Here is a 20,866-nt window from a genome sequence, read left to right on the forward strand (position 1 = left end):
ATATGTCCCATCCACAAAGGTTGGCTCATCATTCTGCAAAAGATCTGCACCCCCCTCACACTCTCTGATACCCCTCCTGCCTCCTATGAACCACAGGAGCTGAACAGGGACCTAGGACCCATGGCCAGTTCCGTTGGATGTTCGGATTGTGCGAGCAGTATTCTGGAAGCTCTTTGTCTTTGTAACACGGTGGGTGCCCTCTATAAGTAAATGCTGTCTGTACAGGATACAAGGCTAATTCCGTGCCCTGTGTGAATGTGGGTAGGGTGTTTATACTTTTTGTTATTACTGTAATAAGAGCTACTTTATTTAGAACCCCCTGACGAGAAGGAGAGCAATAGTTTCATGTTTACATAAAAAAAAGATGTGGATTCCCGTTATGGAGTGGCCATCTTCCTGTATTATCATACATTATTGTTGGATAAAGAACTTCATTCAATTTGTTATATATACCATGTCTACTACATTGCAAATGTTTGTGAATTTCTCATTAACGAAGCATAAAACGATTGGGGTGCCATGTTCGGTCCTCTTTGGTGGTGCATAAGGCCTTGATTTGCACCTAGATTTTTGCCACAGATTATGGGTTAGTAGGGCAAGTTGGCAGAATTTGCACTGGCCTAACCGCAGAGTAGGGACAACAGTGTGTCTAGTTTAGGGGAGTTCCTTGCTCTGAGCTGCTGGAGGTCTGGCCTCCTCCTCTACTTACAGCGGAGGACAAGCTATACGGAGAAGAATACAGGCTTAGAGAGAACTCTGCAAACAGATGCACACCGATATAAATATCTGCCTATCCAATTATTTAGGTTTGTGCAAATAGCCGATAATGGTGATGATCACCAGCAATAGCGAAGCACTTGTTATTGGATGTTTGGGAATGCTCCGCTGAGGATCATAGGTGCTTTCTTCATTCCATGTGCATATATTATTCGTTTATTCGTGTGCGTCTAAGCTATTTTTTTTGGTCACATACGTGAGACGACGAGTTGTTTCTCTTGTGTTCTAAAATTTCCAATTTATGCCTAATAGTGAATACATGCTTTGCAACAACAACATATGGTTATAAACATGGACGTAAGTGTATGTGATGTATGCTTAGCATAAGCCGGGAGCATAGGCTACTGGTGTAGACCTTGTGGAAGTCAAATAATTGGATAAAGTAAACCAAATTAATTAATTTTGTTTTACCATGCGATTGCGATCAGTACGCTGCGTGTTGCGACGCAATCGTACGGGTTAATAACACACATTTACATTCACACTTACACTCGTAAATAACAAACACTTATAAAGGTTCCAATGCACATTTGTTTATTAATAAAATGTATTAGAGATTGTTTATACGTAAATGTTAATATATTAAAAGTATCTAATGCTCAGAGTATAGGAAATGTATCATGTTTAGTGTAATTTTGATCTACACATTACCACTACTTTCGGCTTTGCGATCACTTCCTGCGATCAATAGTTATGGAAGATAAAACATTAATGATCAAAATGACATTGTGTTTGGAAAACTGATAGGTTGGTAGAATCTGGTTTAAGTCAGTTTTCTAGGAACAGCATGTGATCAGCAGTTGAGGGTCAGCTGGTCACACCTTATCAGAGGAATCCTTTCAATTAACCTATGACCTTCAGACAATTGGAACATTATTAATCCCCGAGCCAATGAAGACCCCTAGACGTGATATTTGTGTACATAGTGACATCCTCTGTAGTTTTTTCTATACTGAAACTGGATATAATCAAACTGCTCCCCCCAGCTAGCTCTCTCTGATCCTGACTACAGGACAGCATGAATGTATCTTGTCCTGGGTAAAGCACTAGAGGAGATGTAATGTATTCAGTGGTATTATACTTTCCTGCTTTATTGTAATAAATTTTATGCGTAATAATGGCTTGCTGTAAATCCTGCTATATTTTGCAATTAAATATCTTTGTGCTCTGGAACCACAATAATCACATTGGACAATGTTTTATTGGTAAGCGATAAAATGACTTTAATAACTTGCACCTATCCTGCGATAGTTGCAATGTTCTATATACACACATTTGTTTTTGGTGAACGAAATTCGCTCATGCAATTTGAGCCCATTTGCGATCAACTCTGCATCAACCCCACAGTGCACATAACACATAATTTCTTAGGGCAAAATAAGTTTATAGATCCACACTTCTCCTTCATAAGTAAAGGTGAGACCCCGAGGAGTCTGCAGGTACAGGCTGCAGACAGGGTGAAGTTTTTGCAGACTCAGCGGTATATTTACTAAACTACGGGTTTGAAAAAGTGGAGATGTTGCCTATAGCAACCAATCAGATTCTAGAATCCTTTTTTAGTACATTCTATAAAATGACAGCTAGAATCTGCTATAGTCAACATCTCCACTCAAACCCGCAATTTAGTAAATATACCCCTATACCCCTAAAACTCCTAGGTTGAACATGCACAGATGGAGGACAGGGTCTATTGAGGAAATTAGAGTAAAGGGAGGGGTTTATTGTATTTTAACCTGTATTGGTCTATTGTGTAGGGTGACCAATGCCAGATAGTTGGCTGGTGACTAGGCAGGACGTCTGTGTCTATCCAGAGCTAGGGTCGCTAGGTGTCATCCTGAGAAAAGTGTACTGTGTTATTTGTGATGTGAACAATAAAAACACAGTTATTTATGAAAGAAGTTGTTGTGTCTGTCATCTGCTGGGTGTCAGCATCATAGTATACACAACACATAATTCCTTAATGGCAAATTAAGTATAAGTATATATATATATATATATATATATATATTAGTATGACTTTATAACAGAGAATACAGGATGTGTGCCTACAAATTTCATAAGGAAGACTTGTCGCTGCCTATCGCAATGCCTGAGTTTATCCACTCGCTGGAGTTTACATGCAAATTATTCTGTTCATTAAGATGACATAATTTGTGGTCACGCTACTTGCTGATTAAATCTGAAAACTAGCCACACCCACTATATCACTAAAGAGTCACATTTTACAAAGAAATACAATTTCTATTAAAATTGCTTATGACACTTTTTAATATCTGGCCATATTAATCATTGATCTTTCGCTATCATTTTGCAATGGAAATTTTGCAACTCTGACATTTCCTTTCACAAGTCAAATTAATTCGCCTAGCCTCCATGTGTAAATCTTAGCTAAAATATAATTTTTCTCCTTTTACCCGGCTAGATAATGACACCATACTTGAGTTTCGATGCTACTTTTATGCAAATTAAATTAAAACAATTTTAATTTACTTCATGTAAACTTGCCATTAAAACATGATTAAAGTGGTTATATCTAAGCTTTTACGTTATTTTAAAATACTAATATTTTACGTTCATAAACAGGCTGAAACAAATTAATTTTTAAAACAGTTTTGAAAAGATCAAGCTGCATGTACGCGGTTTATGAAGAGGAGGATTTATTTTCTAACACACCCCAACTCCTTAATCTTCATACTTTGCTACTTTATAAGCCGTTTAACTACAAATAACACAACAGTAACGTACGACTCCCTTCTCTCATAATAGTACTAATCCTAAGACAACTCCTGTCCCCCAGCTCATATTTATGATAATTGAATTACGTTTTCTCTCTGCAGCTAACATTAGGACACTGTTTTCTTCTTAATCAATTTGAGATTGTGACAATGTCATCCTGCCTAATTATATACAATCGATATTTTCAATTTAAGGTCAGATCAATAGGGTTTAATTAATGTGCGGCAATTTAGAAAAGCAATAACAAGTTATTTGTAAGCTAAGCTTAATATGATTTCTTAACCTTTAGACAGAGGGCCTCTTGTATGTATATTTGTGTAGTATTTGATATATATTGTTAGTTATAAAACTTGCTACATTACTCACAGTTGTCAACTGTTCTGGATTAAACACCCAGTGCTTTAGGAGAATGAAATACCAGACATCCTTTTATGATTGTGGGCTGGTTTAAATAGTCTGAGTTCAATGGTGTGATCCTTAATAATAAAAGTGCCATGTCTATACCAGTCACAAAGGTATTGGCATGACAAAATGACATCATCACCGGTCGGACCACTCCCAGTCTGTCAGTGCCTTCCCAGGGCACGGAGTCTAACGGACCTCCCGGTCTTCACCAAGAGCCACCGCAAGGCGGGATGGATTTGGTTGTTGAAGGTCTGCAGGTCGTGGTCCCTGAGTTAGCCCCCTGACGTAACAGATGGGAAGACAGTGGATGGAAGATCCAACGGACAGAATCAGAGGTTGAAGTGCTGGGCAGGACAATTAGCTGAGAGTAACAGCATCGAAACAGAAGTCCTCATAAGTCAGTGAAGTTCCGGGTCGGATACACTGAGGCAACCACAGATAGGAGAATCACAGGGAATGCCCGGAAGCATGGCAGGATCGGATACTCCAGGAAGCAGACAGAAGAATGGTAAAAGGACTAGGGTACACAGGTTCAGCCGGTTTGGATGCACCAAGGAACAGACAGTAGAATGGTCAAAGGACTAACCTGGTCGGGTACACAAAATGAGCCGGGTCGGATATACCAAAGAGCGAATAGGGGTCATACACAGGAGATAATGAAGATTCAGCACAGGATCTCAGAAGGGAGCCAGACACCGAGGAGTAACTCGTTGCTCTGACACAGCCAGTGTGTCAGAGCGTGAAAGAAATAGAGAAGATTTCAAAAACCCTGCCTCTGATATCACATGACTGCAGCCGTGCCCCGGCTGGAAAGACGGAGCTCTGGCTGCGAGCGCAAGCAGGAACGAGGAAGGTAAGTTCCTAACAGTACTGTGATGAGGAAGGGGCGCAGGGCCACCATTAGGGAGCTTTAGGAAGCTGACTAGGGCACCGTGCTCTTGGGGGGGCACTGAGGCCAGGAACCCACACTAACAATGTCTCTGAATGATACATTGGCCAGGACGGTGTGGGCAGTGTAATCTCTGCGATAATCCATCTGTCCACAATTTCCCCATGTCGCTGTCTTTACGTATAGCGGAAGGCGGTGCTTCCACAAGGCAACACCGCATCCTACCGGCGCCGGGCTCCTGGCAGCTCCATGACGTCATGTGACTATCAGTGTAGAGGAGCCGGGACCCTCAAGGAATAAAAGAAGCAGGAAGAAGAAAGAAGCAAGAAACGGAGAGGATGAGAAGTGTACAAGAAGAGAGGCAAAAAGATAATTACATTAATACAAGGAAAACGGACGGAGAACTGGGGCTGGAAAAAATGGGGGTGGGGGATGGGAGAGGTGGTTGGAGCAAATGGGGGGACGGTTACGTTCAGAAATCCCCATGAGCTACATACTATTATATATCTATTATTGCTATCTATTAGTATAGTTCAGCGGTTCCCAAAGTGTGTGCCGCGGCTCCCAGGAGTGCCGCGGGCCAGCTATAGAAAAAACAAAACAACACAAAAACTTACCAATCCGGTTTTGTGTTGTTTTGTTTTTTCTATGGCTGGCGCGCGGCAGAGGGGACAGAGGAGGGGGGACCAGCGTGGCAGAGGGCAGAGAAGGGGGGACCAGCGTGACAGAGAAGGGGGGACCAGCGTGGTAGAGGAGGGGGGACCAGGGTGACAGAGGAGGGAGGACAAGCGTGGCAAAGGGCAGAGGAGGGGGGACCAGCGTGTCAGAGGTCAGAGGAGGGGGGACCGGTGTGACAGAGGAGGGGGGACCAGCGTGACAGAGGAGGGGGGACCAGCATGGCAGAGGGCAGAGGAGGGGGGACCAGCGTGGCAGAGGGCAGAGGAGGGGGACAGCGTGAAAGAGGGCAGAGAAGGGGGACAGCGTGAGAGAGGGCAGAGGAGGGGGACAGCGTGAGAGAGGGCAGAGGGGGCAGCGTGAGAGAGGGCAGAGTGTCTGGATGCAGAGGGGTAGAGTGTCTGGATGCAGAGGGGGCAGAGTGTCTGGATGCAGAGGGGGTATTTTTGCATACAACTAAATAAGTATTTCTGTCCTGACCTAAATACTTATTACAATTTTTGGACACAACTACTTCTAAAACAGGACTGCTCAGTAATTATTTTGGAGGGGTGCCTTGAAAAAATTATGAAGACTCTAAGGGTGCCGCGAACTGCAAAAGTTTGGGAACCACTGGTATAGTTAATTGTATATCGCAGAATATATTAACACATAAAAAAGGTCATCTAAATGACAGACATACAACATTAAGCTGTTTATTTATTAAAATTTTGTGGGCAAGAGGGAATGTGAGACAAAAGCTGTGAGAAGATCTGATGGGTATGGGTGTCATGTATGAGATAAGCTGATGGGCATTGGAGGACATGTCAATGAGTGATGACAAGTTTTTTTAAAATTGTTCTGAAATGTACAATTTGGAGCCTCCCCTCCAGGTATCCTGCGTTTGCACCTGGGCAGCAGTGAAGCCTGGACAGCGTTCTGTGTCAGACATCAGTACATCTGGGCTGTAGCCTTACCAATAGGAACTAAGAGTTACTAGTTTTATTTTAAAAATGTCAAGTGTGTGAGGAGCTAGAAAGTGGGGTTTGGAGGGAGAAGGGGGCGGTGGCCTGCAGCTTTGTCTAGGGTGCCGAGAAACCTTGCATTAACCCTGGGGGGCATTTACTGGGAGGAGGGAAAGGGGTATGACGGCGAAAAGGGAGGAGGCATGTACTGTGGTGAGGGAGGGGTGACATGTATTGTACAGAGGGAGGGGTGCATGATGGGAATGGGGGAGAGGGGCATGTACAGCGAAGGTGGTGGGGGGCAGGTACAACAAAGAGGGAGGTGGGACCCTTCCAGACTAATTTAAACTGGCCCCCACAGTTTTTGGTGGCAGTCCTGCATGGCATTAAGTGCGTTACAGTCATGTTAAAAAGTGGGTGTGCTACAAAGTGGGATTGTCAAGTAGTGGGAGTGGCTATGTTAAATAGTGGGTGTGACTGTGCTAATAGTAGGTGTGGTTTCATTGAGGGTGAGACTAATGCAGTAATGAGCTTGTTGAAAAGGTTTATATTCTAAATAACATTAACTTAGCAAAAAATTAGATTCTTTCATACAGAGCAAGAGAAGTGGACACTTTAGCTGTTAGGTGCTCCCTGGCACCAATAGACAGGTCCATGTTTTATCAGATGTACTGTGCATGGAAGGTGTCGGATAGTCAAAGTTTATGTTTGCTTAATTTTAGCCATTCCTTCTATTGTTCACAAATATTCAGTGTTAACAAAATTATATAAATAAATTATTATTGCAATAATAGATACAGTTTTGTTCCCTGACAATGACCAGACAAAGTGTAATCACTTCTCCTTCTGCGAGCCATTGATTCCAGTAGTGTCAATCAACAATTCAGCCTTCTCTTTGTTTACTGAATGGTGGATGAGAGTGTGCACAAGTCCGGAGAGGTCCGTGGTTTGTGGATTGAATAGATTGAAGCTTTAAATGAATCCGGCAAATTGCGTTAGAGAAACAGATAATGCAAATCACATAATTCTGTCCACCCGGAGGTCACAGCTTTATTTGAGAGTTTATTTTATTCCACTGCTGAGTCTCTTCAGCATTCGGCGCAGGCTTGGTTGAGTTGCTAGACCCTGTCAATCAAAATAACTAGTTCTTTCGGATGATATACAAAACGTGACATAAGGGCAGGGAGGACACTAGAAAGATTGAGCAATGCATATAGTAAAAGTTTAAGTAGTGTATGTGTGAAACAAAAAGTTTAAGTTACCTGAAGATGGAAACAAATTTTTGAATGCGCTCATTGCATCTCAAATGAAACCCTGGTGCTTTTATATTCAGTCATTCTGGCATAAAAACAAAGTTGTTGTGCGCACTCACTATATTGTGAGTTCGTATAACTGAAGTATTTGCATTCTGTTGGTTGAATGGCCAGATATGCCATTAGGGTTGATTGGACATTGCATAGTGGCACCGGTGTGACGGGTGACTGTTCCCTTGCACAGTGCAGGGGGAAAAGCAGGATTTGTAGAGGGGGGTTTCCATACCACCCCGCCAGTGGGCATGACCAGCATGCATGGGGGCGTAGCTATAACTTTAGAGAGTGCTTGGCTGCTCTCCAACTCTCCCTCTCCCCATAATATACATGGGCAATGCTGCGTGGACTACTGTTAGGTGGACGCAGCTCTCCCTTTTCGATCAGAGCCGTGTGAAGCAGGGGCAGTGTACAGCCACCTCAATTATACAGTGCCCCAGGCTTGGAGGGGGTTTCCAGGCACTAGGGACCCCCGCCCCCCCTCGGTTTGCCTATGCAGTGCATAGGTCAAACCTATTTTCATTCTAAGAAAACAAAACCCGGGGAATGAGAAAAGAATCAACTGACAAAGGGGCATAGCATGAAATCTCCTGGCCCCTTTGCAACATTTGGAGGAGGAAAATGTGTGGCGATAACAGGCTTAGCGCTCTGTACCGCATAGCTGACATACCCGGTATCCATCCACGATTCAAAATCAACTATCCAAATATCCTGAATAAAATAGATAGGTTTATTTAACAAAATGGTACAGCAAACAGCATTAATAGCATTTAATAATAACCTGCAAAAAACTACAGTGGCACAGACAACATATAGGGTATAATGTAAACACCTCACCAGTATCCTAGCCATTCTCAGGGGTGCCCAACTTATCCTTGGATGCAGACGCTTTCTCCTTTGAGGCTACCAGCAAGACAGCGGTCCCAGATCACTGTCACTCCGCTTTTGGCGGACACACAGCTCTCCAAGACCTGGAGAGAGTTCAAGACAAAAGCAGTGCTCCAGGGACCGATTGTCCCTTCCTTGACCACTGACCGAGACTGAAATCTCAATGCCAGTCTGACCAGCTATTACTGGGTAGCGAATGCCAACTTTCTGATTTGGGGAGCTGTCTTTCAAAGTCAGAAATGGCCTTCTGAGGAGATCCAGGACCTTTCTGATTGGTCTTTTTCTGTGTTTACCTTTTCACAGATAGCAGATGAGTTGCTCTTGATACAATTAGGGACAATTGTTGTTCTGTGGCTATACAGCAGGAGAGATCACAATCCAGACACATTGCATTTAAATACACAATATAGCCCTCTGTATTTAAACATAGAGCTCTACCTGTGGACCTTGTCCCTATTGTAAAACACTCAGACATGATGCCCCCTTGTGTAATGTACATGAACCCAGGAATTTGGTGGACAATAATCTTCTGCCTAGACTAAAACAATGAACTAGTCTACATGTATACACAAGATGAGAAAGCCACCGTACCAGACACATTATCAGGTCTTCTGAGCTGAGCAGGGGTGGGCGTAGTAAATTAAAAGACTTTTACCAAGCACCCCTTACCTCTGGACCCCATATCACCTCTGATTTACAATGTAAGTAGTCAGCCAGTGTCTGGCACTTATGCCATGTTGCACTTATATTGTGTGTAAATGGTCTATGCAACCTTCTTCTTCTTATATGAATTTTCTGTTTAGTCATAATCCATTTATCCTGTGATTTGAATTCTGGCACCTATTGTACATGCGTCAGCCAATGATGGCAGCTCACCAATCTCATCCTTTTGTAAAAAATACTTCAGATGCCCATAAACTAAACAGACTCTAACCCTATTTATTTTCTATTTATTGTTTGTTATTGCCAATAGAAACACATAATAGGAATATCTTGTCCCTATTTTACTGCTCTTAAGTCTGCTTACAGAGCTCAGTTTTCAGAAGAATTGTACTGGTTCTCTGTTCTTCTCTACAGCTCTCCTGTTCTTCTCTACAGCCCTCCTGTTCTTCTCTACAGCCCTCCTGTTCTTCTCTACAGCTCTTCTGTACTTCAATACAGCCCTCCTGTTCTTCTCTACAGCTCTTCTGTACTTCAATACAGCCCTCCTGTTCTTCCCTACAGCCCTCCTGTCAATCTTACTGATTTGTGTTTATCCTCCCACAATACATTAGATTGGATGAATGGCCTGATGACACGATCACAAGTGTGACGTCATTGGGATGGCAGTATATGACTGAGAACAGAAAGAGGTATCAGACACAACCTCCTGAGTTTACTCATAACTCATAGTCAGGGATATATATAGAACTATGTACACAATATATATTCCCCTGTTGTAGACATCAAGAGGGTTATTAGCCACAACCTCTCATGCTAGGACACAGGTCAAATCCCAAAGAGTCTGCAGACACAGGCTGCAGACAGGGTTAAATTCCCACTCATGCTTTCATACAGCACACAGACACACAGGTGAACCACAAGGGGGTAATTTGTTTGTTATTTTCTTTACCGATTAATTAGTGCTTGGGAGGAGAATAAAACACCGTAGGTTTGTTGTGGGTGGGGTGACCGAAGCCAGTTAGCTGTCCGGTGACTAGACAGTAGAACTAGGTCTAGACAGTGACAAGATCGCAGGGATTTTGAATGGCTACAGATGTTATTATATAATAAATGAACCGCTGTCCTTACCATCCTGACAATAAAATTTGACACTTGGTTCAGCTATCCTGGAGTGAAGTGTCGAGTAAATACCGACCTCATCACACTGCGTAAAGAACATTTTTCAAGTTACAGTTGCTTTTAAGCCAGAGTATTTTTATACCATGCAATGCATAATAACACAAACAGAGATGTTATCTTTGTCACCAATGTTTCCGTACAAGTCTCAGAGTGCATTTCAACTCAACTTTACCCATCCCCCCCAGCGGGTCATGACATGATACTAAATACATTATAAAAGTCCAATTTAATCCTGTCTCCGAGAGCTGGCATGTGATATTTTATAACTGGAGAACAGTGACAGGAGATTGGATGGGTTCGCCCTCCAACTACCCTCGATGGCTGTGATGCCAGGAGTCACTCTGAGATGGTACATTCAAGCAAACAAAAAAACGAGCTAGAATTAAAAAGCCATGCAATCCCCGGCTTGACGTCTGTGTCCTCTCATTACTCTCTGATCATTTCATCAGGTTCTCAGCAGATTCAATTTACACAATATGCTTGTCATAGATTTTCATGCATAGTTATTATACCTCGTTCTGAGATGTTCAAATTCTGCCTCTTTACTGCACTTTTTGCTCACGTTGTCTGGGGGAGGATATTACAGGGTGTTTAAAGAACAACATTATGTATAATAAAAGTACTTTTCCATCACCTTTAGCAAAGTGCAAACATTAATGTTTCATTTCACAAATTGTATTACATAGAGCATGGAATCTCTTTTCACTTCGTTCTCAGTTATTTGCATTTCATTTATTTATTTTTTGCCATTGTTGAAAACCCTATTTTGTGCTTATTGAGAATACTTGTGTGTCTACAAGGCTTGGACATATTTATTGTGATGCTGAAACAATGCAATTGTGTAACGTTGCAGACTCTGAATAATGCAGATGTTTAGGTGGATTTGTAAGTGGCAATTTGTGTCCTCTGGTAAAAGAGAAAAAAAAAGAGATCTTATAATATATATTAGTGTTGTTGATCCAATCTATTAATAATTAGTGTTGCTGTTTCAATCTGTTAATGATTAGTTTTGTTGTTTCAATCTATTAATAATTTGTATTTTTCTTCCAATATCCTGAATTGGTCTTGATCTTGATCTTTATTACAGCATCATTCATAACAGTACGGTGGCAAAGTGGTTAGCACTTCTGCCTCACAGCGCTGGGGTCATGAGTTCAATTCCCGACCATGGTCTTAGCTGTGTGGAGTTTGTATGTTTTCCCTGTGTTTGCGTGGGTTTCCTCCAGGTGCTCCGGTTTCCTCCCACACTCCAAAAGTATACTAGTAGGTTAATTGGCTGCTATCAAAAACTGACCCTAGTCTCTCTCTGTCTGTGTGTATGTGTTAGGGAATTTAGACTGTAAGCTCCAATGGGGCAGGGACTGATGTGAGTGAGTTCTCTGTACAGCGCTGCGGAATCAGTGGCGCTATATAAATAAATGGTGATGATAATGATGATGATAACAGCTACCTAGAATAATGTATATTGTCATCTAAATCACGGTGGAATACTGGATTAACCCATTAACATCAAATCTGGTATTATCATCCATATAGTTCTGAGTGACACTTGTCAATCTGAGAATTGCCTTTTGCAACCCATTACTATAGACCTTCTCATGTACTCAATGAACCTATTTGGGGTAACTAAGTTGCTGAATATTTCCTAAGACCAGGGTATTACTTTAAGAAATCAAACACAAGGTTATAATATCCCTTGAGAGAGTTATTGGACTGTTTTTATATTTTTAGATATTTTTTACCATCAACATTGAATTTTTGAGAGTGTTTGATCTTCACCATTATTTCATATCATCAACTCCTTTACAGACTCTTTTTCCATCTTGTCATTGGGCCAACAAAACATATTGCCCCCAGGACTTTGTGATATAGATAACACTTGTGTTCTTCCCGACAACACTGTCCTTTATGATTTATTTATTTTTTATTTCTATTTATTACCATTGTTTTTACCATTTGTTTTATACATGTGACATTTTGTACTGTGCAACATTCATTTTTTTGTTTCGTGCAGATCGTTTATAGGTCAGCGCTATTACTTTTTCATCTTAGTTTGAGTTCCTTCATTGTTCTTATTATTTTCATTGTCTATGTCATCAGCATCTAGTATATTTATTTTTGTATTAGATGATATTCATTTACTGCGAGCGCAATTGGGCCTCTTTTATTTGTTATAATATCCTTAGAAGTCCAGGCTCATGCGGGTGTAAGTGCCTGAATTGTGCAAGTCCTTCTGGTCATGCGCAGGGCGCTCTCACGCAAGATACGCTACACAAACCGGCGTACATTCTGCTCTGCATCAGCCCAGTGTATAAAGAATATTTACTGGATGAGTAAATATACGGTTTATCTTCACTGCCTTCCATAAAAGCTGCGTTTTTGCTATTTTACATTGCTGCGGAGAAAAGTATCGTTACGGGCGTTGCATTAAATCCATTGAGTTTACTATTCCAGCAGAGCCTCATGTATACTTATTAGGAAAACTAATGCTGTCATTAACTTTGCTGTTTTCTTTTTGTCTCAAAGCACACGAGCAACTGATTGTACTAAACTGCAGTGAACTCTGATTAGTGGCTGGTAAAGGAAAAACAACAACAACACAACAAAGAGACCACTTAGCTTCTTGTGAATAATGTTACCGTCTGCAGGATGGGGAAGTGAGGAAGTGACAGAGTGAATATGTACAATAGTTACATGAGACTGTGGATCGTATGCTAAATTATTTTCTGCATTGCATACTTGACCAAAATTAGAATAGGCTTTGATTTGCCAACTGGGTACCAGAATCTGCTCTGTGTAGTGTGCTGATTGGCAGAAGAGGGTGTGCATTGTATATTGGGCCGTAGAGATGGGATAGTCATCAGAATGGGGACTTGATGGTCGTACTGGTAACCATAATGGGGCTGTGCATTGTGTATTGGTTACCACAGTTGTGGGTCATCAGAATGTACACAGTGCTCTATATTCTGTACTAATCATGACACTAGGGCTACATATTGTGTAGCAGCATAAGGTGGATGTGTACTGGCCATTTCCAGTGTGCAAAATTACTTAATTCTCAGCCTAGAACTGGTGAAGATGGTTCTCATACTGTACTATTAAAGGGAGACATACATAGATATATGTCACACATATCTCCAGAACTGCAGTATTTGTGCATCTGGCGTATGTCACACGTATAAATGTGTATACATTCACCTGTAGCATACAGATGTGGCCTGACAGTGTTAGCAGTTAAATCTAAAGCCACATTAACCTATTTGTACGCAATATAATAATGAAGTATCATATACACAAGAGAATAGCGTTATATCAGTGATTAGTGACAGCAATACTAATAAATGCAAAAGTTGCATTTTCCATTTAAAATGTCATTAAATACAAACACACCCACATCCGTTGTTTACTGCTTTAAAAATCAAATGGGCAATATTTTTTTGCTTATTTGGAAATGACAAATACGTGATGTGAATAGCCGGCTGCGATATAATATAGCCAAGATGTCTATGAATTAAGCCAGGAGAGGTCAATACGCAAAAAGCCAAATAGAATTGTTTTGATAATGTTTCAAAAGTCATCATCATTATCACCATCATCCCCATCATCATCATCATCATCACCATCATCACCATCATCATCCTCATCATCATCACCATCATCATCCTCATCATCATCCTCATCACCATCATCCTCATCAACTCATCATCATCATCATTATCATCATCATCATCACCATCATCATCATCACCATCATCACCATCATCATCACCATCATCACCATCATTATCATCACCATCACCATCATCACCATCATCATCATCACCATCACCATCATCACCACCATCATCATCATCATCATCATCACCTTCATCATCACCACCATCATCATCATCACCACGTATCTTTACACCAGATATCAAGTACTCACAAGATATCTGGGGATGATTCCATGTAGTTATGTAGCATCTCCCGGAAACGTGCTACACTTAGGCGAACGTGCCCTTATTCTGCTCAACTTAACCTTGCCCCCATCCCGCATTGCCAGGCATAAGGGGCAACAAAGCTATGACAAATATATGAACAAATAGGGGACATTTGCAAATTTAGCCTCACATGAGGAAAAATATCTTCTTGACCACAGAGGAGTTAATTGTGTAATTTCCGTGGATCAGTCACCCCCCCCCCCCCATGTCCTCTACTAATTACAGCTACAGATACAATCCCTTGTAAAAAAGGCATCCAATCCATTTTTACATTATGAAAGTGAATGTGCCACCACCTCATGTGGTAAGGAATTACATAGTTTCTCTACCTTTACAGTAAAGAATCCTTCCTACGCTGATGGTACTTATTTTACATATTCAATTGCTGACCCCATGTCCTCTGTATAGCCCTTGGTACAAAAAGTTCATTAAACAAAATTTTGTATTGGCCTTGTTCATAAAGAATTTCTCCACCCAAATCTAAAATGTAGTTTTGGGTGAAGTTCACGGGCTCTATACCACACTCCTCGCTTCCTTATCCCCTCATCCTGTTGGAGTCAGGCCATGTGGATGTCCAGAGGTGGAATTACTGCCATAGGCTGTGTGAGTACTAGGGACCAGAGGGTGAGGGAGGGCACGTCAAATGGTAAGGTAACCCAAACATCATACTCCGGCAGATCCAATGAACAAATAGCTTCCACGTTGAATACAATATTATTTTTTATATTAACTTATTGAACTCAACCTAAAATAAATAAATACATTTCTTCCTAAAAGCTAATAGTTTTAGAATATGTAGAATATAATATTCTGTCCTCTATAAATACATATTTGCAGTACGGAAAGGACAGAATTACAAAACCTTCTGCACAAGGCCTTAGAATTGTGCAGAAAAGGGAATAAAACGTCTCCACAGTTTTATTTCATTTGATTGTGTTTTTATGGCTGGTAAACGGGTTACCTGTGAAACTCGCAATAAATAAAGTCTCAGATTTAGTCCGACCTGCAGTAAGAGGAGCCAGGATTTATAGCGTTCTATTGATTTCTTATACTGGTCTGGAAAAAGCTGGTTATTGAAATAAATTGACAGGTTTCAGCTCTCCTACACTAGATAACTGTCCCTTCTAATGGTGAGAGAGCCGGCCACACGCTCTCAATATAAAAACTAATTTCCAATTTAAGATGTGTGAGCACAGAAGAATAAAGCTCAGACGACTATGAGTAAATCTGTTTGTCATTTAATACATAGTGACATTTATATAACTTCACAGTATATCTACAATATTGGTCCTAGAACAGAAACAACACACACAAAACAACAAACAGAAGAACACAGATTGATTTAACTCTCAGAGTAATGTTTCGTTTTAGTACTGTGCGATGCTCACCACTCATCCGATGCACTGTGAAAATCAGGACTGTTTTCAGGTACAGAAGGAGCGTGGATTTTTTTTAGACGAATGCACAAGCAAGCGCCATTCGTACGGTACGTTGAAACATAACCGTCACTAAATTATTGCTGTGCGAGCCAATGCACTTACTGTATTTAGGGGCTTGTTTTTATTCTGAAATAAAGGTACTAATGTACATATATTTGCTGCTGAGCTGCTGTACCCATGCAGAATATGCACAATTGCGTCTCGTGGATAATAGCAGCAGATGGAATAATTGCACCTAATTGTTAGGACTCTGCCTATATTTTGTTTGTGGCTGCAGTGCCTCAATTCCACCAGAGGTGGTGCTGTTTGCCCCTGATCTTTGCTCCTCTCCTGTAGGAGTTAATCTGCTTACCTGATAAGTACTGCACCTGTTTACAGCTTCATATACCTGCCTCAGTCTGTGTTCTGTGCAGTTCATCATTTATATCTGGCTCCTGCTTGTCTCCTGTTTATCCCTGTTCCAGTTTTGCTTTACTGATGTCTATTCTGCCATTGTGACCTCTGCCTGATTACTGATTACCAGACTCTGCTTGTTTGCCTATTGCCGCCCTGACCTCTGCCTGATTACCGGATTATGCTTGTTCGCTTGTGACCCTGGCCTCTGCCTGGCTACTGGATTCTGCTTGTACTCTTTTTGTCCTGAGCTCTGCCTGGTTACTGGACTCAGATAGTCCTGCTTCCCTGGACTGCCTCGTGCCTCTGGCAATCTGGAATCCTGATCCCTGCCTCATTAATCTGGTGCCTCGTGCCTCCTGGGGTAACTTAACCTACTTGTTCCTGCATTTTGAACTGTATTTGCCATTTAAATCACTGTTACTTCTGTGGACTGTTCCTGCCATTCATCACACCTGCTCATACGGGGTCCTGAGATGAACGAATGCCCATAGTCACTGGCGCACTTCAAAAACATCTGAAACAAGGTTTAAAGAAGCATGCTAAGCAGGAGGGTGTTCTGCAAAGTCACCCCCCCCCATCTAAATTGTTCTTTGTACCTTGTAGTCTTCTGCACCTAAACCACAGTTTTTTAATATGACAAATTACAAAACAAACATTCAGTCAGCATCAATCCGAACCCTTTCAGAACAATAATTATCATCCAAAGCGGCTTGATTTGGATTTCTGTTTTGTATTGTATTAGATCACATGTGACATATGCATATATAACAATCGATCACAAAGATACATGTTAATATTTTAGCAATTTGATAACAAAACGATTACATTGTAACCCATGTGGCCCCTGTTACTGTTTTTAATTATTAGAACATACAATACTATTTTTTTTCCATTCTGCGTTTTGCTCTTTGCAAATTCTTTTTTACAATTCTTTCTGTAGTCTATTTTCTCATAAATGAGCATCTACTTAAATAACAACAGGAATAAGCACATTTCGTCAACGTGGTTGTCTGTTGTTGTGTTCTGATAAGTGGTAATATATTTTGCAAAGTATTATGGAAATTATAAATGAAAGGATACAGATTCCCCTAAACATGTATGTTGATGTAGTTTCTCTGACCTGAATTGGCTTTCTAGTTGATCTGTCCTCTTCTGTACCCGTTACAGTAATGCCAGTGGCCGTGTTTGATCATCGGAATGAGCAATACAGTACAGAAATGTGTTCTTGTTTCCTCGGTGTAATTGCTGCTGCAAGATCAAGATTTAAATAAATATGTTTGTTGTTGATCTGCTAGAATCACGCTGTAGATGTTTGTGTTTTCCAGCTGCGTGGTCTCCTAATTGAAGCCGGGAAGTTTGCACCATTATAAAAGGATTTTTTTAGGCCTGAATTGTGTGATTTATATTTGTAAAATCTGCACTAAAATTCATTGGATGGTTTCTAAGCTGAAAATAAAATAAAAAGTACTCCAAGCCCCTGAACCCTGTTGATACCAGCAACATCAAGCACAGGAACTCGCTGGAGAGATGGTGGGATAATGAATATATGCCAATTAAAAGGTGAGACAATTTTAATACAATTAAATGCATTGAAAAAGAATCTGCAATCAAATTGTTAGTTGATTTGTATTCCGTTATTATATTGAGCTTTGTGTAGAATTTATTTGTGTACAAAACCCTCACTCTGCTGTGAAGTCTGGAGAGATCAGACCTAGGAGAGAATATAGGTCATAGAATGGGTGCTATAGAACATACTCCCTCTCTTAAGCAACTAAGTAAGAAACCCACACTACATACTGCACAAGGCGCTATATAATACACGAGTAAGAGGAATACTTGTATAAACACCTATGAAATCATTCTCTTACATTATTAGTAATCAAAGATAATATCTTTAACGATGATGGCCAAGTTAGAAGTCTCATCCATGTCTGTATGACAGGTATTATATACTCATATTTGTTCATAGACTGTGTTTGAGCAATACTTACAGCTTCTCTGCTTCATACATCTTCCTCCTTCAAATTTTCCTTCGCCGTTTCTTACACTACTTACAGTGCACAGGGCATCATACTTGCACCTAGAGCAACAAATAATAAAATCATAAAACAACTATATATGTATTACAAGGAATGTTGCAAGGAATTATTTACCTCCTAATGTGAAATATATTTATAATTGAAATTGCCTTGGATTTCCATTACCTGTATAAAATTACTAGACCTGTAGCCTTGTGCTTTTATAAGGTCAGAATTTGCAAAAAAACTTAACAAATATTTTTATTAATGATTATAGTATTAAGAATTGTTAATTTATTTTTCTGAAATATTTTTTTGCATGCGTTCTGATGGGACTGTACATTCCACATATGTATGTGTGTATCCTGCAGTTTGTTGTGTCTGTCTACATATGACAAATAACGTGTCTGCAGAGTGTACTTATATCCAGATTCAAATCAAAATGTATTTTGAGATCTGCTTGAATTTGAATACGGTCAGATCTACTATACACTGACAGACATCGCTGTCATTCAGTGCTTACATCTGCCCTGTAGCTGGTACGAAAGATACGGTTAAAAAATAAAACGTACTTAAGTGAAACGCAGGACTTAAATCGGCTACGTCTGGTTTGACACGCCCTCGGCGCTCCCTTAAAGTACATGGCCTACGTCCATCTACCCTTTTCCTCCCTTGTTTCCCTCTGCAAGTCATAAGCAGTCGTATGTGTCATTTGCATTCAGACATCAATTGTATGCAATTGCGTTCATCGATGTCAGGTCTGTTACTGGACATGCGCAGAGCTATTTTACGCAATTTGCGATGTGCAAACTGACTTATGTCTAAATATGAATCAGGCCTAATGTGCTCAAATAATGTTATAGAAATATAACTGTCATGAAAAATTTATTTACATTTATCTAGATTCTCACAGTGCACTGAGGGATGTTGCCGTATCTCTACAGTCGTTCCTCTCTATGGCTTCAGCCTTGTGACCTTTCCACAGATAGGACTTGCTGCAAGCTTTCTATCTATCTATCTATCTATCTATCTATCTATCTATCTATCTATCTATCTATCTATCTATCACTATAATCTATCTATCTATCTATCTATCTATCTATCTATCTATCTATCTATCAATCTATCTCATATCTATCTATCTATCTATCTATCTATCTATCTATCTATCTATCTATCTCATATTTATCTATCTATCTATCTATTAGAGATGAGCGCACTCGATCCGAGCCCACCCGAACGTTGCCGATCCGAGTCGGATCCGAGACAGATCTGGGTATTGGCGCCAAATGCAAATCTGAAACCGAGGCTCTGACTCATAATCCCGTTGTCGGATCTCGCGATACTCGGATCCTATAAATTCCCCGCTAGTCGCCGCCATCTTCACTCGGGCATTGATCAGGGTAGAGGGAGGGTGTGTTAGGTGGTCCTCTGTCCTGCTATATCTCGTGCTGTTTAGTTCAGTCCTGTGCTGTGCTGTGCTGTGCTGTGCTCAGTCCAGTGGTGCTGTGTCCTGTGCTCTGTCCTTTTGAGGTCAGTGGTGCTGCTGGGTCCTGTGCTGTGTGCTGTTCAGTCCAGTGGTGCTGTGTCCTGTGCTCTGTGCTTCTAAGGGCATAGTTATTTCCCCAATATTCCCCTGTGTTTAAAAAAATAAAAAAAAGTTATTTAAAAAAATACCAAAAACTAATTTAATTTTTTTTTAATTACCACAAAATTTGCACAACCAATCCTGCAGTATAAGCCCATTGGTACTGCAATATTACCAAGTTCACACATTCAGCAGTAAAAGTCCAGTGGTACTGCAATATTACAAAGTTCACACATTCTGCAGTATCAGTCCAGTGGTGCTGTGTCCTGTGCTCTGTCCTGCTGAGTTCCGTAGTGCTGCTGGGTCCTGTGCTGTGTCCTGTTCAGTCCAGTGGTGCTGTGTCCTGTGCTCTGTGCTTCTAAGGGCATAGTTATATCCCCATTATTCCCAAGTTTTTAAAAAATTAAAAAAAAGTTATAAAACAAATAAAAATAAATTTTTATTAAAATAAATATAATTATAACCAAATTTACAAAACCAATCCAGCAGTATAAGCCCATTGGTACTGCAATATTACCAAGTTCACACATTCAGCAGTAAAAGTCCAGTGGTGCTGTGTCCTGTGCTCTGTCCTGCTGAGTTCCGTAGTGCTGCTGGGTCCTGTGCTGTGTCCTGTTCAGTCCAGTGGTGCTGTGTCCTGTGCTCTGTGCTTCTAAAGGCATAGTTATTTCCCCATTATTCCCAAGTTTTTAAAAAATAAAAAAAAAGTTATAAAAAATATTAAAATTAAAAATTTAAAAAAAAAAGTAATTATAACCAAATTTGCAAAACCAATCCAGCAGTATAAGTCCATTGGTACTGCAATATTACCAAGTTCACACATTCTGCAGTATCTTGTGCTACATATAATGGAGACCAAAAATTTGGAGGATAAAGTGGGGAAAGATCAAGACCCACTTCCTCCTAATGCTGAAGCTGCTGCCACTAGTCATGACATAGACGATGAAATGCCATCAACGTCGTCTTCCAAGCCCGATGC

This window comes from Mixophyes fleayi, chromosome 5, assembly GCF_038048845.1.
Source record: "Mixophyes fleayi isolate aMixFle1 chromosome 5, aMixFle1.hap1, whole genome shotgun sequence".
Classification (NCBI taxonomy): Eukaryota; Metazoa; Chordata; class Amphibia; order Anura; family Limnodynastidae; genus Mixophyes; species Mixophyes fleayi.